The 23,453-nt window shown below is 39.0% G+C and overlaps 1 protein-coding gene and 1 pseudogene across 1 annotated transcript in view; both read right to left on the bottom strand.

The window, feature by feature from the left end:
• Nucleotides 1-23,453, bottom strand: part of PRR16 (proline rich 16) — a 203,807-nt gene that overhangs the window by 82,315 nt on the left and 98,039 nt on the right. The window lies entirely within an intron of this gene.
• Nucleotides 892-1,006, bottom strand: LOC123836904 (U2 spliceosomal RNA; annotated as a pseudogene).

The following is a 23,453-nucleotide window of genomic DNA, read 5'->3' as shown; positions in this document are numbered from 1 at the left end:
CCAGTTTCTCAGTACAAATACTCACCAAAATGCAGATGCTAAAAAGAGACAGAATAAAGTTTCCCCTTATGAGTTGCCCTAACCCTTGTCATTTTCATAAAATACCTCCAGGAGACAAATGTGAATGTGACTCATTGCTTCCTACCTCGTTTGCCAGGCAGGCTCTGGTAATTTTTAGAACCCTCAGATGGAATGGCAGATTGCATTTTCGGCAATGGCAGACACACACACACACACACACACACACACAACCCTTCCCATACACTTTCTATTAAAATGTGATGGCAGTCCTCCAATGAAATGAGGTGAGGTCTATGTTCCCTCCTCCTAAAACCTGGGTGGACCTTTACACCTGCCTCAATCAATAATATGCAGAAGAAGCAGGACTGTGTGACTTCTGAGGCTAGATGATAAAAAAGCAAATGACCTCAGACTGGTTCACCTTCTATCTTGAGACACTCGCTCCTGGAACCCAGCCACTATGTTGTGAGGAATCCCAGGCTACATGAAGAGGCCCCATGTGGGCCTACCAACCCGTAGCCATAGCAAGCCCCACCACCAGGCCTGTGAATGAATGAGAAGATACGCCCAATCTCCAGGGTTTGAGTCTTCTAGCTGAGACCCACCAAAACCGTGACAGATAAGAGTTGATCAGTGCTGTCTAAAGCCACCAAGTTTTGGAATGATTTGTTATGCAGCAAAGAATAATCAAAATAGACTTGGCAGGCTGCCTTGTCTTTGCACTATCAATTTGCAACTAGATTTAAGGCAGTCTGATACCTCATACTCTTTGGGCAATTTTTTTTTTTTAATTTTTATTGAAAGACTATCTGCAAATAAGCATTCTGAATTTCATATTCCTACAAAAATTATTCCATTATGGAAGAAAAAAGAAAATCATTCAGAAAATACAAAATTCTTTAACTGATAGAAGATTCCAGATTATTTTTTAAACTGATAAGAACAGATACTACACTTGATCTTAGCCAAAAGGCCGAGAAGCGATCCAGATTATTTTTTAAAGCCCTCCATAATCTTTCCCTATGTTTTTAACTATGTTTCTCCAACAAGGTTTGAAGAGCATAGTTTTGTTATTATTGTTGGGTTTTTTAAAATTTATTTATTTTAGAGAGACAGCGCATGAGTGAGGGGTAGGGGGAGAAGCAAAGGGAGAGGGAGAGAGAGAATCTCAAGCAGACTCTGTGCTGAGTGCGGAGCCTGACACAGGGCTCGATCCAAGGACCCTGAGATCATAACCTGAGCTGAAACCAAGAGTCGTAGGCCTAACCGACTGAACCAAACAGGCGCCCCTGTTACTGTTGTTTTAAAACTTCTTTCTTTTCGTTTTAAATGGAATGTGAATTCTCTTTGGCAGAAAATGCACAACACTGTGAACCCCAGACACCTCTATCCCATACTGTCTCACAATGAGTTCCTGATGGATTTCTTTGAATTTAAGTTTATCTCTATAAACCCTTGATTCCATTAAAATTACGTGACTCATAAAAATACTACTCTGAAACCAACTTTCGTTTACTCGGTTTTCATTCTTAGAATTCCCTCCCACCTGTCATTAAACCCATGGTTCATCTTAAGCCCTTCTCTGCCCAGTTATCCACCAATAAGCACGTCCACAGATATTCTATCAGCCTTCACAGAACACCCCACCTGGAATATTTCCCCCTAATCGGCCAAATAACCTACTCCTCAAGTCAAAGTAAGTCCATCTCCCCTGTGGACCATTATTTACCTTTTCTTTTTTTTTTTTTTAAAGATTTTATTTTTTTTATTCATGAGAGACAGAGAGAGAGAGAGAGGCAGAGGGAGAAGCAGGCTCCCAAGGAGCAGGGAGCCCGATGTGGGACTTGATCCCAGGACCCTGGGATCATGACCTGAGCCGAAGACAGACGCTTAACCATCTGAGCCACGGAGGCGCCCTATTTACTTTTTCATATATGCTTCAGTTTTCCCATCCATAAAACAAGGCTAAAAGTGGTCTCTAGCTCCTGAGGTTGCCTATGAGAATTGATTAAAAATAAAAGCACTTCATAGGTCCAGGTATACACATAATTATTACGATATTTACATCTTCTCTTAATGGTATTCAAGATATTTTTGAGCAGGTTCTTTGTCTCACACTACTGTTGTGTGCAGCCAATTACATAATTGTATGTGATGATCTGCAGTTGGAGTAGGTCAGCACATTAAACCTTTAAATTACTTACTGACATTAATCATATTCAAATTCAAGGGCTGCCTACAGTTTAAAACAAAGACATAAAAGTAGAAAAATAATCTTCTTCCAATATTTCATGTAGAATTAATTTTGACAAAATACATGCAAATTCAGCATGCCAAGCTATGACCAGAATTTCATCGGCTAAGACACAATTTCAGTGAACAGTCTTTTTCCCAAGAAAGTTGAAGCCCTTTCTCTCAGTTTAAAGAGGTATAAGGCACCTCCTCTCCACCCTCCACCTCTCCAAATAAAGCAGTGGCAATCTCTCTGGACTCAGAAAGACTGATGTCAATAAATGATTCTAACAACCAGGCCCAGCTTGGGATTTAAAGGAATAAATACTATCATGGAAGCCTACGTAGTCCAAAGGTGATAAGGGATGACTTGAAATAAAAAGTTGATGAACAGGGACACCTGGGTGGCTCAGTTGGTTAAGGATGATCTCAGGATCATGGGATCAAGTCCCACATTGGGCTCCCTGCTCGGAGGGGAGTCTGCTTCTCCCTTTCCCTCTGCTGATCCCCCCACTTGTGCTCTCTCTCTCTGTCAAACAAATAAATCTTTAAAAAAGCTGATGAACACAGGCTAGCTATGTGGAAAAAGTAATCTCCATTTGAATATTTCTGATCTGTATTGCTAAAAGGCTTACTTGGGAAGGCTAAGGAAGAATTAAAAAAACAAAACAAACAGGTATTGTAGTTGTAGAAAAGAAGCTCATCAGTATTCTAAGATTTTATGAAAAATAACATTGAGGTGCTTTATCTTAAAAATCAATCCTATACCCCACAGTGGCAATAGTTAATAATACTGTATTGCATATTTAAAAGTTGCCAAGAGAGTAGATCCTGAAAGTTCTCATCACAAGAAAAAAATTCTTCAACTCTATATGGTGATGGATGTTAATTAGACTTACTGCAGTGATCAGTTAGCAACATATACAAATATGGAATCATTCTGTTGTACGCCTGAAGCTAATATAATGTTGTACATCAATTACACTTAAATTAAAAAATGATACACAATTTATCGCAAGGAAAGTTACAACATCAGGCTGAAAAGGCTTACTATGATACACCATCTCTAAAATAAATATTCTGTTGAGAACCAACTATTTAAAAAGTTTCCTACAAAATGGATATTCAGAGGTAGGTGATAAATCCCAAATTGGGAAAAAGGTCTATGAATACTGATGTTCATATTTGTATTATATATCATAGCAAAAAACCGAATGTCCCCAGATGGAAATACAGTTAATTAAAAGACATACCACATACCACATAAAAATACCACATTTTCTTAATGTGGTATTATACAACATTAAATTGTTTACAAAGATTTATAGCACCTCAGAGAATCCTGAATGCATAATGTTTAGTGAGAAAATAAGATAACTAAAGTACATATATCACAGCACCATGAGCAAACAAATGGATGCACAGCATAAAAACTGGGTGCGGGTGTCTAGCTGACTTTTCACTTTTGAATTTTCTGTTATTTTACCAAATATTTTATAATGGAAGACCTATCTTTTATAATGAAATATTTTACAATTAAGTTTCTCATTCTCGGGGCACGTGGGTGGCTCAGTCATTAAGCGTCTGCCTTTGGCTCAGGTCATGGTCCCAGAGTCCTGGGATCGAGCCCCGCATCGGGCTCTCTGCTCCTCAGGAAGCCTGCTTCTCTCTCTCCCGCTCCCCCTGCTTGTGTTTCCTCTCTCGCTGTGTCTCTCCCTGTCAAATAAATAAATAAAATCTTAAAAAAAAAATGTTTAAGTTTCTCATTCTCTTCTTATCCTATCTTCCCCCTTTCCCCTTATTCTTCTCTTCTTCATTTACAAATTAGCCAACCAATGGAGAGTTTGGTCTCCAGGGGCGCCCAGGTGGCTCAGTCGGTTAAGCGTCTGCCTTCAGCTCAGGTCATGATCTCAGGGTTGTAAGACTGAGTCCCACGTGGGACTCTGTGCTCAGTGGGGAGTCCTCTTGAGATTCTCTCTCTCTCTGCCTCTGGCCCTCACCCGCCCTCAAATATATAAATAAATAAATAATTCTTTAAAAAATAAAAAAGAGTTTGGTCTCCAGATTCCAAAAGAACTGGGTTTAAGTTACATCCCAGCCACTTTCCAATAGTGGGAACTTCTGTAAGTTAGTAACTCCTGAAGTTTCTACATTTCTAAGAATTAGTATAATAATAGTATCTCTATCTCTGATTGCTGGAAAATTAAATAAGAAGAATAGAAATACAGCTCTCAGCATTGTGCCTGCCACATGGTCATTGGTCAATAAATGAGAGCTGATACTTTGCACTTTATGGCTCGCCGTTCCCCCTTGTGTCCTTCTTTGCCTCGCCTAAGAGAAGTTCAGTATTGTTAACAGAGGCAGAAGGCACAGCAAACATTACCTAACCAAAGCAAACATCTGTGTGTTCTTTAATGTTGCACTGACGTGTGCAAGATTTGCAAAAATCCCAGGAAGCGATAATCATGAAATGGTGTTTCCCCAAAATCTCAGGAGGATGTCAGTGTTTCAAAAAAGAAGAAACCCACACAAATAACAATTAGCTTGAATTGGTGTTATTTCTTTGCTCTTACTGTATTTCCCCAAAACTGAACTCACGTGCTAACCAAGTTACCGTCCGTGAGGAGGACGGATGGGCTAAAGTCATCCTCTAGTGCTCAATAAAACAGTGCCTCTCGAGCTTCTACATTTTTTAGAGTTTACAGCCTCTGCTTACTGAGATTTCATATGCTACTACCTTCCCCATATGAACACTGCAGGGCTTTAAACAGGACATTTGAGATGAAAATATAAAAATGTGCTGGTTTGGATTTCTTTGTTAAAATTTCAAAGTACATTCTTGGAACACATATTGCTCTTGTCTGTATACATTGCTATATATATAGTTATACATGAATCATATTAGTGTGACCCCTCAAAGATATGAAATTATTCACCCATTCTGAACCATTTCCTGGAATTCACCCATGCTTAAAAAAATTTTAAAAAAGAATCTGTCAGCATGAGAAAACCAAATCTTTTAAAAAATGCTTTCTGGGGGCACCTGAGTGGCTCAGTTGGTTAAGCGTCTGCCTTCAGCTCAGGTCATGATCTCAGAGTCCTGGGACTGAGTCCCACATCGGGCTCCCTGCTCAGTGGGGAGCCTGCTTCTCTCCCTCTCCCTCTGCTGCTCTCTCTCTCTCTGTCAAACTAAATAAAGTCTTTAAAAAAAAAAACGGTTTCTGTATTAGTCAACAGAACAAATGGATGCATAGAAAGAGAGAAATCAAGAGACAGATTATAAGGGATTGGCATAGGAGGTGATGGAAGTCAATAAGTCCCGAGATCTGTGGTCAGAAAGTCCAACAGGGTTGTTCCATTGCTGGTCCAAAGGCCTGAGAACCAGGAGTGCCAATGGCAGAGCCTCCGGTCCAAGAGCTAGAAGATTCAAAACCTAAGAAAAGCCAGTATTTCAGTACAAGTTCGAAGGTAGGAAAAAAAAAAAATCAATATCCAGCTACAGTCACTGTTTTTTAAATTCAGGAAGAAGTTTCTGATTTTTCCAGGCAAAAATACAAGAACAAAATAATAGCATGATTAAGGAATTATAGCTCAATTTAGGATAGTAACTGGCCAAGGGTCGTAGAGATGGGTGGGCATTTTCTTACTATCAGAAGTGATTTTTTCATTAAAAAAAATGTTAAGCTTTTTGTCTTGGAGGAGTCAATCCCAAACCATTTCATAGCTTCAAATATTTTCCCCTATATTTATTTTTTTAATCTTTAGGATTACATTTCATTGTAGTGTATCATACATAGAGCAGACCTCACACAGCATCTGGAATTCATAGAGAACACACTTAACAACATCAGCACATAGCTCAAGAAATGCTACGAACAGCACTCAGAAGTGCCCCTTACCCATCCCTCATTTACTAGCTCCCCAGAAAAAAATAATCATTATTCTTCTTTCATTTTAAGATTTTATTTGTTATTTGTCAGAAAGAGAGCACATGCACGAGCATAGTGCACAAGCAGAGAGAGAGGCTCCCTGCTGAGTGAGGAGCCCGATGTGGGGCTCGATCCCAGGACCCTGGGATCATGACCTGGGCCGACGAAGGCAGATGCTTAACCGACTGAGCCACCCAGGCGTCCCTATTCTTATTTCTAATTCCATAGATTCATTTCATCTCTTTTCAATTTTTTATAAATGAATCATCTTTCATGTCAGGTTTCTTCTGTTCAACACAGGAAGTGAAATGTTATGAATTCACAAGAGTAATCCATACTGTTGCATAAACTTCATTCTCTCTGCTATGTAGTATTTCATCATATGATTTTATCACCCTTGACCATTTTATTACTGATGTGTAATTGGGTTACTGCTACTCTGAGACTATTTTAAATACTCCTGCCATAACATTATTTTACATGTCTTTCAGTAAATATATGAACAAGTTCCTTTTGGTATATCCCTAGAAATGGAATTTCTCTATTTTAATGTATATATTATGTTCAGCTTTAGTAGATTCCAGACACAGTTTTCAAAGCAGTCGTACCAATTTATTCTTCTACCAATAATATGAGAGTTCCAGTTGTTTCATATGCTCACCAACATCCCATATTGTCTGTTTTTTTTTTTTTCATTTTAATCATTGTGCTGCATGCTTAGAAATATCACAAAGTAGGTTTAATTCACACTTCTCTTTGACTAATGAAACTGGGTAGCTTTTGTTTTTTGGTCTTTTTTTAAAATTTTTTAAAAGATTTTATTTATTTATTTGAGAGAGACAGAGAGAGAGCAAGCAGGAGCAGTGGGGAGGGGCAGAGGGACTGGGAGAAGCAGACTCTCCACTGAGCAAGGAGCCCAATGCAGGGTTCCATCCCAGGATCCTGGGATCATGAACAGAGCCAAAGGCAGACACTTTGACTGAGCTACCCAGGCACCCCATTTTTTTGTCTTTTAGATAAACTCTGGTAAAATGGACATTCACATCATTTGTGGTTTTTTTTTTGTTTTTTTTTTTCCCACAGTGCTGTCTTTTTTTTTTCCTACTGATTTGTTGGAACTAGCTGTATATTCTGGAAATTAGTCCCTTCTCAAATATACATATTACATTTCTCCTCTTTGCCTGTGTTTTGTCCTTTCCCTCTCTTTGTGATATTTTAAATAAACAGTAGCTCAATTTCACTTAGCCCAATCTATTGATATTCTCCCATTACAGTTATAATTATCTGTATCTCTTTAAAAATTCTTTGCTTACTACAAAGGTATGAAGATATTCTATTTTTTTCTAAAAAGTTACAGAGTTTTCTCTTTCATTTTTAGAGCTAGAATGATACTAACATTGATTTTTTTAATCATAGGTGGGTTCAAAATTTATTTATTATTTCCAGTCTATTTATTCAATTGACATGGCAGTATTTACTGGAAAAAAACAAAACAAAACAAAACAAAACAAAAAGCATCCTTTCTCCACAGCTGCAGACATTTTGAGTACTAAATTTAGCTTTGTTAATGCACAAGCACAAAATAGCAAGTGTTATGGATAACTCTGTTGCTTTTTAAAAGTGGTTTGGGAACAAGTTTATTAAGGATGAAATAACAATTAATGCTTATAATCTCACCACATTCCTAACTCCATGACTCTACTCGCTTCTCAAAGAATAAGGAGTTCGAGATCTTTTACTCACAGCATCTACAAATAGTATCTGGCATATTGTAGGTGCTCAATAAATGTTTCTTGAGTGAAGTGCTTTCACATTTTCCTAACTGTGCTGGATTCTTCATTTATAAAAAACAGTGAAATATCGGTTCTCACGATATATATCCAAGTTCAAAATAGTTACGAATATCATTGTGCTTTAATCTGAAAAGATATACTTCGTGAAAGAAGTACACCGAATTCCAAAATCTGAGAACTGATAAAACTAACAAGTTTCCTTTGCCGCAACAACAACTTTAACAGTTAAGACTGGTTCCACGGAAGAAATGACTATTGGGGGAATTCAAGGACTTCTATTTGAAAGCATTAGTTTTTGCCCTTGAATTGGGTTTCAAGGCGTACCTCGTTTCATTACACTTCACTTTACTGCACTTTGCAGATCTCGTGTTTTTTACAGATTGAAGGTTTGGGGCAACCCTGTGTGCAAGTGCCATTTTTCCAATGGTGCTTACTTTGTGCCTCTGGGTCACATGTTGGTAATACAATATTTTACATGTTTTGATTATTATTATATTTGTTATGGTGATCAGTGATCGTGGCTTGCTAACAGCTCAGGTGATGGTTAGCATTTTTCAGCAATAAAGTATTTTTTAATTAAGGTATCCACATTGTATATTTAGACATACTACTGCACACTTAATAGATTTAGTATGATCCATTACAGATACTTAATAGATACAGTGTAAGCATAACTTTTATATGTACTGGGAAACCAAAAAACTCATTTGACTTGCTTCATTGGGGTGGTCTGGAACCAAACCTGCAGTTATCTCTTGAGGTATACCATATTTTACTTTCTTCTTTACATTTCAGTCTCTTAGCTAAACTTTTGACTATGAATCTATGGTGCTTTTACACACAGGAAAAAAAAAGTTATTTTCAAAAGGTCTAACTTATATCAAAACTACTAGTTTTCCATGAGAAGAGTTCCTATCAGAGTTTTAAAAAAGAAGGTTGAATACTCGTGCGGGGCAAAAGTTAGGACGCCCAGTCTGTCTATCTGTTGTGACTTACAAGGCTAGAATGAGAAAAAGTAGAACAATAAAACAAAACAAAACTTCTCTCGTCTCCATGCCTTCCATAAATTCTCTTAATTTTGTGTCAATATACAGTCACTTGGCCAGAAAAGTAAATGTTTTCTATTAGCAAATGTGGTTGCGGTACAACTGCAGTACCACTGAGTAGACAGAGATGGCGATAGAGAGCATCACATGTTGGATTCCACTCTACAGAATGCGAAGACCTTAGGGGCTTTGGAGAGATTTCAAAACTGAAGAAATCCTGAATTTGGAACATCTCAAGGTTGACTAAATCAAAGTCTGTGTCATGTTTTCCCTATGCTCTGGATTACTAATCAATTGTCTAAAATCCAAAGAGTCCTTTCTGAATTTTTCAAACTAAACAATCCTACAATGTTAAGCCCATGTTTATAATTACTTGAAAAAGAGAAAATAGACCACATGCTTTGCAGTATGGTTTCAGCATACCTTTTGATGTATGAACGACTTAGTTTCACAGAAATTACAAATTTGAGGATATTAAGTATAAATAGCCTTAGATTCCTAATTGTACTTCCCTGGGTGAAATAATACCAAAATGAAAATAAATTGAATGGAAAATTATCTTTTGTAGCTTAACAGATAGAGAAAAGAGAACCTAACATTTTATTTGAAAAAAATAGTTTCAGGATTTCTCCTCCCATTATTTACCTATAGGTTTAACGTAAACATAAATATATTTTGAAAATCAGGTAACACTTTTTTTTTTCTTGAATCCTGTATATAATTCTCTAAGTTCTGCTGTTTTCAGCTTAAAAACAAAGGGATGTATGTGAATTGAGAATAACTTCTTTTGCAGTGATGTTGCAGAGGTGATGGTACCATGATTAACATCATGGCCGTCAATATCATCCAGGGAGTAGTAGTGAGTTCCTCCAATCCAGTGAGTTCCTACCTGTGGGGTTGATGTTCTCCAAGCTCACTGTGCTACTAAACTTTTACCAAATTAGTCCAAGAGAAGGTTGTAGCCTTGCCACAGTGAGATCAACAGCTCAAATACCAATGCCTTCAGAGACAAAGAAGGAAATAATAATAAGACAGCATATAATGGTGTGAGCTATGGCTAGCTGGGAAGTGTAAGCCCAAAGGCTTTCAAATTCCATTTTTTCTCTCATAGATTTGAAATTAGAATTTATTCCTCTTGCCATTTTGACACAATAGTAAGAAAATATTTCCAAATAAGCATTTAAACTCAAAGTGGAGAAAGCTTCTGGATATTTAACAGTGTGCAAGAGAGACAAAGAGAGACATATTCAATGGCCAAAACCATTCTAGCCAACATTCCTTAAGTCGCAGACTTCATGTCACAGACATTAGCTTTAAAAAGTGCCCCTAAGTTTACACAAATGCCCGGTACCCTCCATTCACCTCCATTCAGACACAGAGGCCAAGATTGAGAATGGAGGCATTTCATTCTGGCAGACAAGAGGAAAACAAGAAAATGGATTATGGATTTTGCCCATGTTAGCTTTCTCTACTTGCTTCCCTCACGTTTTCTTCTTGGGGCCACTCTAATAGGTTTTGCTTCCTATGACTCAAACAAATGGCTCCTGTAAGGTTCACCAAGGGATTCTAGGCTCCAAGGTAATATTCAAGTTTCAGTCCTCACCTACGTAATCAGCAGTGTGTAACCAATTTGATCATTCCTTGTCCTTCAAAAAGTTTTACTAGGCTACTTAGACATCATTTTCCCTTGGTTCTTCATGACTTCATGACCCATTCTTTCTTGGCTTCTTTGCTAGGTCCTCCACATTTCAGTAATTGCTAATATTTAAACTTCCCTTAGGCTCAGTAATTAGATTTCTCTTCTCCACCTACTCTCCTCCCTAAATGAAGCTCATCCAGTCCCATTAATTTAAATACCATCTATATGCAAATAGCCTCTGCTCAGCCCTTTCTCCTGAACTCCAGAGTCATGTATCTGACAACCTACTTGATATGTCCACTTGGGTGTCTACCTGGCAACTCAAATTTACCATGTGCAAAATGGAACCTCTGCATTTGCTTTCCAGCTTTCCCTATTTCGGTAAATGGCAACTCCATCCCTCCAGGTGTCTAGATAAAAGGTCATGGTGCCAACCTTGATTTTTCGTTTTCTTTCAAAGGCGCATCTAGTCTATTAGCCAAACCTAGAGGCTACACACTTAACACTTAACTAGAATTTAGCCACTTCCCACAGTCCACACCTCTTGTACTATGGCAGGTTATATATGGCCACAAATTCTTGGAGAGTCCACCCACCAAGAGATAAAGTTTAAATCCCCTACACTGTAATTCTGGTGGGCTCCGTGGCAACTTAGACACTTAGAACAGGACAGAAGTGATGCTGCCCCACTTTCTAGATCCAGGCCTGAAGACACTGGCAGCTACCGCTTTTGGTCTCTTTAAGATACTTGTTCTTGGAGCTGTAATCTGCTATGTAAGTAGTCTGAATAACATACTAGAAAGGGAAGTTCTGAAACTATGTGGAGGGAGAGAGGGATTCATTGATCCCAGACTTCTTGATCCTCCTTTGAGGCATCGAGCATGCATTGGAAGTGATCTTGGATCTTCCATAGAAGCTGCCAGCCAAATACCTCTACATGATCCTTGCTTACTCCTCATGAAGCAGAAGTGGCCAGCTGTAGGTCCTGCTTACATGCCTGACCCACAGAAATCTGACATATTATAAACTGGCTGTTTTTCATAAGCCACTAAGTTTGGGGTAATTTGTTCCAAAGTAACAGATAATTAGAACAATCATGCTTTCCCAAGGAACCATCACTCTTCTCTTGGATGACTTCAAAGCCTTTTTTTTTTTTTTAAGATTTTATTTATTTGACAGACAGAGACATAGTGAGAGAGGGAACACAAGCAGGGGGAGTGGGAGAGGGAGAAGCAGGCTTCCCGCCGAGCAGGGATCCCGACGTGAGGCTCCATCCCAGGACCCTGGGACCGTGACCTGAGCCGAAGGCAAACGCTTAACAACTGAGCCACCTAGACGCCGACTTCAAACCCTTTTAACTGATCTCTGATCTCCCTGATTCCAAGCTTGGCCTTCCCATTTTTTCTTTACAAAGAAGCCATAGTAACCCTTTTAAAAATACTGTATCACTCATCTTCTCAAAACCTTCCAATGGATTCCTACCTAATGGATGTTAATAACCAGATCTTAAAATGGCTTTGATAGCCCTACATGATCTGAACCTCCTCTGCCCTTCTGACTTTACATCCTAGCATGTTTCCCCATTCCCACCGTGCTTCCACCATACTGGCTTCTCTGAAGTTGTTGGGACACACCAAGCACACTCCCACTGCATTAACTACGGCATTTGCATTTACTACTCCCTGTGCACAGGAGAGTTTTCATCCCTTATCACCCACATGACTCCCTCCTTCACTTCCATCCATTCTCTGGTTAAATGTCACTTTCTAAGAGAAGACAGTGATGACCATTACCTATTAAATAACATACCAACATTCCCCCTCCAGCAAACTCTATTATCTCACACTGATATTTTTCCTCTAACCATGTGACACAGCCATTTATATTACCTATTTACCTTCTTTGTTTATTTTCTGTCTCATCCCTTTGTGTATAATTTTATTGCACTGGCATTATTCTTAAAAACTACCTATTTTAAAAACTTAGTTGTTTTTAAATTTACAAAAAGGTGATCATGTTTATAATCTTTGGGAATCCATTTTGTCATTGAATAATTTCTTACTAAGATTTATCCATGTCATTGGATTTTGCTACAGGTTATTCATTTTGCCTATGGTATTATTTTGTGAATACACAACAAATTACTCATCTCCTCTTTTTTTTTAAATTTTATTCTTATGTTAATCCCCATACATTACATCATTAGTTTTAGATGAAGTGTTCCATGATTCATTGTTTGTGCACAACACCCAGTGCTCCATGCAGAATGTGCCCTCCTCAATACCCACCACCAGGCTAACCCATCCTCCCACACCCCTCCCCTCTAGAACCCTCAGTTTGTTTTTCAGAGTCTATCGTCTCTCATGGTTCTTCTACCCCTCCGATTTCCCCCGCTTCATTCTTCCCCTCCCGCTACCTTCTTCTTCTTTTTTTTTTCTTAACATATATTGCATTATTTGTTTCAGAGGTACAGATCTGAGATTCAACAGTCTTGCACAATTCACAGAGCTTACCAGAGCACACACTACTCATCTCCTCTTATACTTATTCCCATTTAGATGGTTTTCAAATTTGCTACTGTGAATAGTACTACTATGAATATTACCATACATGTCTCCATGTACACATGCAAGAGTTTCCACTAGTAAAAATATCTACCAGTATAAAGCCTCGGTGGTAGGTTATTTGAATGCCATGCTTTTCCATTACTCTTTGTACTGAGTCATGCTTCATGTTTCTACTGAAAACCATCTGAGTTTCCTCAGTCCCTACATTATACATCTGGACCAATATATTTAACTATGCAGGATGTCTAGAGGTTGCCTTTTCACCATCTATACTTCCTTTCTTCCACCAACAGTACTCTAATTTTCCCTTGATAAACTCACTTTTCCACTTCCAGCAGTTCAGGTGGGTGTGGCAAAGCCAGCTCTAGGAATGAAACTGAGCAGAAACCATTCAACACATCTCCTCCTCTCAACCCACAGTTGTACATTCAAAGATAGCTGGGTAAGCCATTTGGAGATGCTTACTGGAGCTTCTGGGAGGAAGACTTTTTTTTTCTCTTCTACGGAACTGACTACAGAGGTGCTCTCATCTCCTGGATGAAAGTTATAAGGCTTGTAACCTGGAAACAGAATAAACCCTGGGGACCCAGGGTCAAGAAACAACAAGAGAGAAACCAGGTCCTGGTCCCACCTTCAGATCCTCATAAGCTCTTTCTAAACTGAATCCTCTACCTGGAATTTTACACTGTCTGATCCAATAATCCTTACCACTTTATTTTTTCTTTGACCAGAGTTTCTGTTACATGTCTCATAAAAGTCGTAACACATCCCTAATTTTAACTCCAATAGTTCCTTTGCATTAGCCTTTCACCCAGCTGTTCCCAGCCAGGTCCCTATTTTGCCCAACACCCCCATGGCATTTATTTTTTTTCTATTTTTTCCTCTCATCTAGCAAATTCCCGCATTTCAAAGCCCAGCTTCATTCCCATCTCTTGTATGAACCCCTCCCTGATCCTGCTGGGACTTCACAGGACCCCACAGCACCTTTCTGCTTTCCTTTGTGGGGTGATGTTCTGTTTTCGCCATCTCTTATAGAGTCCTATGTGCCAACGGGCACCTTCTGCTGTGCTGTTGTATGCTTCTCGCCTCATCCAACTCATAAGCTTGCTGAGTTCAAGGACCACGAGTTGTATTTCATTATCTCTTCCAAGACCGTAAATCCTTATTAAACAAACTCACTCTGTAAAGCATGTTCATGCCTTCTCCATTCTCACTCCATTTGCTCAGTTTCCCAGATGCAAGATTCCGTGTTGAATAGAAAACCCCCAAAAACTATCACTGTTAAAACTAAAGCAATAAATTTGCCTTAACCCTTGCCTACCAAGTGTCTCTCACCAGCGTAGTACCCTGGACACTCTAAGAGTCTGTGCACCACTCAAGAGTTTTTACAGGTATGAAATCTGCAAGCTTGTAAGAGAGCACATTTTTTAAAAAGTAAAGCACCTTAATGGTCATGGAGGATAAAGTAAACAATCGATTAAAGAAAGCATTTCATGAGTACATAACAGAAAATCTTAGAACATCTAACAAACATATATTTATTTACTTATTTATTTATTTAATTTATTTATTTTTGAGTGGGGAGAGGCAGAGGAAGAGGGAGAGAGAGAACCTTAAGTAGTCTCCCCGGTGATCGCAGAGCTGGACTCAGGGCTCGATCTCACAACCCCGAGATCACAACCTGAGCCGAAATCAAGAGTCGATGCTTAACCCACTGAGCCACCCAGGCGCCCCTAACAAATGTTTATAAACATTTATAAATAGAAAGAAAACAACCTCTAAAAGCAGGATAGTGATGAGAAGGATGTATGGAATGGGGCTGTCAAAACATGAGTCAAATGAATGACTCTCACTTGACCCAGAGGGAGGGAAAAAAAAGTCCATGAGTTGAGAAACCAGACAGGGCACCTAGTATCAAAGCTTTGAGAAGTGGCTGGTGATTCTATTGTTGTATTTATCAGGAGCCGGTTGATGACAGCGTTCCAAAAACATTTCACAGTTTTCATAAAATCAGCTAAATTCATTTCACAAAACTTCTACTCAGATGGTTGTGACAACTTAACCTAGTATATCAAGACTGTTAATGTCTGAAAACTGTGTGCCAAAAAAGCATCAGAATCGCTTAAAAAAAAAAAAAAGGTTTGTGGTGCTGTCTGATCTATCGTTGCAGAAGCATGTGTAATTCTCACTTTTATATCACCCTGTTCCCTACAGAAATGAAAAGTGCTACAGTCTATATGCCATGTTGTAAAACACATGATAAATCCACAAATATTGAACAGTATTTTCTAGTCTGAATTGGTTCCCTTGATTAGGTGGTAGAGAAAGTGGGGACACTGAGGGGTTTTTTACATAGAACATTAAGAAATCATATTTACCCCAGATGATTGTATTCTGTTTTCTTTTAAGAAAGATCTTTCTCAAATGTCTCATATCCTTGATGAGAGCCAACGGCAGAAACGTCATCTCTTGCCCTCTGGGGCTGTGATTCCCCACTAGCTGTACGACTGTGTCACCCCCTAAGGAGTTCTAAAAAGTACATCTTGTCTGGGCTTTAGCTCAGCCCCATTGATCCAGAATCTCCCTGGGTGGTACCTGGAGACCTACATTTTTTGGAAAGCCAGATGATTAGGGTCATGTCCTGGCATCCACAGCCCCTGCCACCCCTGTACACTGCCTAGCTCCAACTGCATCAGCTTCTCTGGATTCCCCTGCTCTCCTAAAAGATGACTGATATGCCAACAAGCGTTCACCTCACAGCACAAAGCTTGCAATCATTTGTCTGGCAGGTAGTGGAGATGCATGTACACCACAGAAACAATGCAAGCCCCTAGTAAATTCACTTAAACTAAAGCTGTGTCAGATCGTGTCAGAAATCTACCTGGTAACCATATGAAATTCACACAACTGTCTACGTCCTATAGCCTCATCCAAAAGACATGGTGAACCACAGTGGAGGTGGGTGGAAAGGAGAGAGGGCCTGGACAAGATAGGGCCTGGGCCAACGTGAGAGATCACTTTTATCACACGGGACTGTCCTCTAGAAGGAAGTCACTTATCTTAATGATAACCTTCCACCAGCCTCTGCAAACTCAGTCCACTCCAGACGAGTTCAATGGGAAAAGCATGGAGGTAGGAAGATTCACTGAAATACTAAGGTAAGGTCTAGTCCCTCAGGTAAGAGGCTCTAGTAGACAGGTTGTCTTAGACGGTGTGCATGCTTTGACAAAATACCATAGCCTGGGTGACTTACACAGCAAAAAACATTTATTTCTCACAGTTCTGGAGGCTCGGAAGGCCAGCCAACACCCCTCCTGGTTTGCAAATGGCCTTCTACCTTCTTGTATCCTCACACAGCAGAGGAAAAAGAACAGGCTCTCTGGTCTCTTCTTATAAGGGTAATGATTTCTTCATGAGGATCCCACTCTCGTGACCTCATCTAAACCTAACTGCCTCTCAAAGGCCCCACTTCCTAATACCCTCACCTTGAGAGTGAGGGCTTCTGCATGAGAATCTGGGGGTGTATAAACATTTAGCCCATCACAGGGCCCTAGGCAAGCAGATTAGATCTCAGAAAAAAAGAAGCTAGCCCAGTAAGCCAGCAACACAGACTGGGTATGAATTCTGCAGTTAAGAGTCTATACTACCAATAGGTAGACACAGGAGTGCCCTTAGAGTCTGGCTTAGGGCAATAGATTTATTCCTCTACACCAATTTATAAGATACAAGAAATAAAAAAGCATAACACACACTAATCTGATAAGCATGAAAGACCTAACACAAACCGCTGAAAAGCAGTTTACTTAAAAACTATGCAGGAGCTGAGTATGCCTTAGAAACAGAAAGAAAAATAACCGATAGAACTCCATGAGGCATATAAGAAAATCACTTAAAAAAAAAAAAACCAATTTAAGAATAATATATCAAAGACTAGAGTGAGGCCTAAGCAAAGCAAGATGCTGGCTAAGTTAAGGTAGAAGTGCCTTTCTGATTGAATTCATAGACAACTGCTTCTAGAATATGTATGGGAAGCAAGTCAAGGAACTATTAACAGCTCCTGCTTCCCAGGAGAAGGAGTGGGAGGCAAGGAGACAGAGAAGAGTCCCACTGCAGAGTGATCGCCTTTTTGAAATGTAAACTTTACAGAATGTTTCTCTACAAACTATTTAAAATTATAGGATGTTTATCTACAAACTATTTAAAAAATTAATGAATTTTTAAAAAACAGAGAGGAGTGTCCCAATTTCTCACTTTGTTTTTTATACACCCAGATAGAACCATATTTTGAAGTTAGTGATCAAAACCCTTCCATCAGCAGATGGCATATACCTCCGCAAAAGACATTTTTTTTAAAAGAGTTGTAGGGCCAAGAAATTCTCGACTGTTGGTGAAAACAAACACCAAAAGAAAATATGTGAAACTCAATAGGATACAAAAGCCCATGTCAGTCAAGCTATTGTTTTGGTGACATCCACTGGAATGGGCAGGGTAGTCACCCACCCAGACAACCGTGACTTGTTCAATACATTTTAACACAGAGGCAAGGTTATCAAGACGGAAAGTAGGTTAGTGATTGTCTAGGGAGAGGGTATGAGAATGGGGATTAATGGGGAATATGCATTAGCACTGTTATTGATGGTGAGAATGTTCTAAAACTGATTTATAATGATGGTTGCACAATGTGGTAAGTTCACTAAAATAAATAATTCCAAATTCTGCCCCCACCAAAACAAAACAAACAAATAAACAAAACACAGAACATGCCATGATCCATGTGTGAATAGGCTAAATCAGCCATGTCAAAATTTAGACGGAAAAACTATTCGGGATAAATTGCAATGTCAAAATACTGTGAAAGAAATCCATTTGTGATGCCATTACAAAGCTAATTGCACTTATAATAAAGCCCAGTATTCAAAACAATGAAATAGAATGGTATTTTAGAGGTATCGGGTTTTTTCTTTCTTTTTTCTCTCTCTTTTTTTTTTATTATTATGTTCAGTTAGCCAACATATAGAGGTATTGGGTTTTGAGGGGTAACTACGGAGGCTTATAACACATATTAAGATGAACAATGATATTTCTTAGCCAGCACTCTTCCATCCCACAGATCCATAAGTGGCGAGCATTATTTATTTTTATTTTATGTGTAAGGCCAGAAATTTGCTAAGGATCTCACAGGTAGGAAGTGGCAGAGAAAGAAGTCACAGTCTGGCTTTATTTCAAACACCTATGATCTTTCCAGATCACAGTTCAATGAATTACATATCCAATCAAACACAGCAGAACAAGTTCTTTTTGAAACTACTAGTTTTCTTTTTAATTTTTTATTGTTATGTTAATCACCATACATCATCATTAGTTTTTGATGTAGTGTTCCATGATTCATTGTTTGCGTAGAACACCCAGTGCTCCATGCAGAACGTGCCCTTTTAATACCCATCACCAGGCTAACCCATCCTCCCTCTAGAACCCTCAGTTTGTTTTTCAGAGTCCATCGTTTCTCATGGTTCATCTCCCCCTCCGATTTCTCCCCTTCATTCTTCCCCTCCTGCTATCTTCTTCTTCTTTTTTATTTTCTTAACATATATTGCATTATTTGTGAAACTACTAGTTTTGAAATGGTTCTGTGTTTAGGCAAGGTTAATCATATTATCTAGCCTGAATGGACTAGTTTCCACATTTAAGGGTATAGAACCTCAAAATGTCATTTCATCTCAATGCATGTATAATTATACCAATTTACCACTTTCTTTTTCAAGGTTATACCTCACTTTAATATTTTTTTAAATCCTTTTGCCCCCAGTTAACTTTTAATATATCACACATGAAGAAAGTGAAAAACAGCCAGCATTTTAACACAAGTACAAAACACATGCATATAAGTGGATCACCAGTATATTAGCTACCCAGAAAATGTTACAACCCATTATGCCGCTGAATACATCTGGACCTTTCCACTGTGGATTACTAACATAAGCCGATAAAAATTTTTACGTTAATTTGTACTGTAGCATGCTGTAACCCGAAGATAACCAAAATTACCAAAGTATCAAATGAAGCCTACGTATTTTATTTATGTCATAATTGAGTATACAAGCTGTATCTCATTTGTATAAAGCATCCACTAGAGTTCCTTACAGAAATTGTGTAAAAACAATTGGAAGATTCTGACATTTAGTATCATTTGTTAAAGGGATTTATATATGGCTTTTAAAAAAGCATTGCTACCCAATTGTTTCACAGAAGGATATGACTAATCTTTACTTAAAATAATAGATAGGCAAGATCATATTCAAAGTTACATATGGAGCTAACATTAGAGCCTAGTGACAAGATATCTATTTTGTTTCAAATTTCCCTACGTCAAAAACACAGAAGTAGAGTTAGTATCCTATTTATAATCTTTCCAAAAGTCTGTTATCATTCCACACCACATATCATTTTTACAAAGAAAGAATTCACCTCCAAGTCATCATACCAATTTATGTCTTAATGGTTCTTCCAACCTTTTGGTGGAAAAAAAAATCTCACGGCCATGATTTTGTTTTGTGGAAGAATGGATTACTTATGTTACTTTATTTTCAGCTTTACTGAAGTATAATTGACAAAACTGGAACATATTTAAGTGTACAACATGATTGTTTGGTGTATGGACACATTGAAAACATTTCCACAATCGAGTTAAATAATATACAGAATGGAATATTTTAAAAAATGGTTTTAAAAACTTCTGATTTTTAAATTATACAACCCAAACAACACGAAAATGATTTAATAACTTTAAGTTAAAAAAAACCCTAATATGGTAAAATGCCTCGTTTCTAATGAAAAGCTCCCATACTTTGTAGTTGACCTCTAACCAACATCCACACCCTGATCCTTATGAATTTGAAGCATTTTCTAATATCAGCAGGTTCCATGTAGAATGAGTTCCAAAATGGTTCTTCTGAAATATCTATGTACAAGAATCCTAACTTTGAAAAACACATTACATATTTCAAAGGAAGCTAAATAATTTCAAATTGTCAATAATCTAATTATCAGATACGGTTCATATTTCTTCTAGTAAGTATTTAATGAACCTAAATGTAATTATATATTAACATCCCTATTTAAGAATGCCAAAGAAACCAGAGGAATTACAATTTTATATAATCAAACCCTTTATTTTGCATAAGAAAATGAATATCCAGAACTGCCAGAAACCTGCCCAAAGTATTAGTTTTAGCAGTGATTTTTTTTTGTATTTTTGATTTCACACTAAAAGTACAGGCAACAAATCAAAAAACAAGCAAGCAGAACTAGATCAAACTGAAATGTTTCTTTTTTTTAAGATTATTTATTTATTTGAGAGAGAGTACAAGCAGGGGGTATGGGGGGAGGGGCAGAGTGAGAGGGAGAAGCAGACTCCCTGCTGAGCAGGGAGCCCGATGCGGGGCTCAATCCCAGGACCCTGGGATCATGACCTGAGCTGAAGGCAGCCGCTTAACTGACTGAGCCACCCAGGCGCCCCCAAACTAAAATGTTTCTGCACAGCAAAGAAAACAATGAACAAAATGTAAAAGCAATATATGCAGTGGGAGAAAATATTTGCAAAGCCTGTATCTGAGAAGGGGTTAATATTCAAAATATGTAAAAACGAAATAACTGGATTAGAAAATAGGCAAAAAACATGGATAAACATTTCTTCAAAAAAGACACAAAAATGGCAACAGGTATATGAAGAGACGCTCAACATGACTAACTGTTAGGGAAAAGCAAATCAAAACCACAATGATGTATTACCTCACACTTATTGGGATAACTAGTATCAAAAAATCCAAAAATAACAAGTGTTAGCAAGGATGTAGAAAAAAGGCAATTCATGTTACTCATTGGTCAGAATATAAATTGGTACAATGAATGGAAAACAGTATCATGATTCCTCAGAAAATCAAAAATAGAACTGCCATTTGATTGAGCAATCCTATTTCTGGGTATACTGAAAGGAAATAAAATCAGTATCTTGAACAGATATTTGCACTCCCATGTTCAGTGCAGCCTTATGTAGAGTAGTCAAAGTATGTAAACATGGTAAGTGCCCATCAACAAATGAATGGATAAAGAAAATGTGATATATATACACACATACATACATACAGCCAGTGAAATATTAGCCTTTAAAAAGAAGGAAATGCTGGGGTGCCTGGGTGGCTCAGTCAGTTAAGTGTCTGCCTTCAGCTCAGGTCATGATCTCTGGGTCCTGGGACTGAGCCCCAAGTTGTCAAATCGTCGGGCTCCCTGTTCAGCGGGGAGTCTGCTTCTCCCTCTCTTCCTCTCCCTCTGCCTCCCCTCCCCCCCAGCTCTCACGCACTCTCTCTCTCAAATAAATACATAAAATCTTAAAAATAAATAAATAAATAAATAAAAGGAAGGAAATCTTGCATTTTCTGCGACAACACAGTTGAACGTGGAGCACATTATACTAAGTAAAATAAACCAAAGAAAGACAAAAGCTGGGGCAGAGGAAGATGGCGGAGGAGGAGGAGACCTGGATTTCGTCTGGTCTCAGGAATTCAGCTGGATACGGATCAAACCATTCTGAACACCTACAAACTCAACAGGAGATCGAAGAAAAGAATAGCAACAACTCTCATCAGAAAAGCAACCACTTTCTGGAAGGTAGGACGTGTAAAGAAGTGAATCCAGGGTGATATTCAGGAGGATACACAGCGCGGAAGGGGGCCTCCGTCCGCCGCTTCTGGCAAGTGATAGAGCCGCGGAGCACAAAACCGGAACTTTTAGAAGTCGGCTCTGCTGAGGGACGTGGCTCCAGGAGCTATGCCAGGGAGGGGGGGGTGGGGGTGCTGTGTGGAACCCTCTGGGACAGTGTGGTCTCAGGACACTCGGGGTCACAGAAAGACCGGGCCTGCCTGAGTGTGGCAGAGCTCCCAGGTATCGGAGCAGGAAGCCGGTTGCAGAGACGGAGCCGAGGTGTGGGCTCGCAGCTCGGGGTGGCCATAAACCGTGATCCGTGGCACAGTCGGGCCCCTGCTCCTCCAGCAGGGACCCAACAAGTGGCAGATCCGGGGAGACTCACCTTCCCCCCCCGGGAGGAGCCGCGCGGGAGTGCACCGCAGGGATCTGCTGAGTTTGGAGACTCCACCCGGGGTCGGGTGCCAGAGATAGAAATGCTCGGTCACAGGCCGGGTGAGCATGGAGTGTGGCCGGAGACTGGGGAGACGAGAGTGACTGGCGGCTTTTCTCTGGGGGCTCACTGAGGAGCGGGGCCCTGAGTTCTCGGCTCCTCCAGGGCAGAGACTGGGAGGCAGCCATTTTAACTCTCGTCCTCCAAAGCTGTACGGAGAGCTTGCAGGTAACAAAAGCTCCCGAGAGCAAACCCGAGCAGATTACATAGCCTGGACCAGGCAAGGGCGGGGCAATTCTGCCTCTGGCAAAGACATTTAGGAACCACGGCAACAGGCCCCTCCCCCAGAAGATCAGCGAGAACAGCCACCAAGACGAAGTTTACCCATCAATGAGAATGGCAGAACTCCAGCACTAGGGGAATACTGCACATAGAATCCATGGCTTTTTTACCATAATTCTTTAGTCTTTCACAGTTAATTTTTTTTTAACTTTTTTTTTTGAATTTTTCTTTTTCCCTTTTTCAACCAACATCTTAACAATCCCTTTTTAAAAAACATTTTTATTTTTCATTTTTAGACTCATATTCTATCCCTTCATAGTAGTTACCTGTATTTTTGGCATATATATATAAGTTGTTCTCTCTTTAAAATTTTGAGATAGTTTCCTCTAACAGATCAAAATATACCCTAAATCTCTAGTGTATGGTTTTGTTCTACTCTCCTGCCTGATCACATTCTCTCCCTTTTTTTTCTTTTTTTTTTTAAATCCTCTTCTTTCTTTTTTCAAGCAACTTGTAATCAATTCCTTTTATAAAATTTTTTATAATTTTCATCTTTACAGTCATATTCCATCCCTCCATCATATCAACCCTTATTTTTGCACATATATAAGTTTTTCTTTCTTTAAAATTTTGGGAGGCACTTTCTTCTAACAGACCAAAATACACCAAAAATCTAGTGTGTGGCACTGATCTATGCACCAGCCTGATCACATTTGATCATATTCTGTTTTTTTTTGTTTTGTCCTGTTTTTGTGTGTTTTTATCGTTTTCTGTTTCTTTTTTTCTTTCCCTTTCTTTTCCCCTGGCTTCAGGT

The sequence above is a fragment of the Mirounga angustirostris genome, unplaced genomic scaffold, assembly GCF_029215605.1.
Source record: "Mirounga angustirostris isolate CCGP_5_RB_7025 unplaced genomic scaffold, mMirAng1.0.hap1 SCAF_7, whole genome shotgun sequence".
In the NCBI taxonomy this organism is placed as follows: domain Eukaryota; kingdom Metazoa; phylum Chordata; class Mammalia; order Carnivora; family Phocidae; genus Mirounga; species Mirounga angustirostris.
The sequence above is the reverse complement of the archived record's forward strand: the minus strand, read 5'-3'. Positions and strand labels throughout refer to the sequence as shown.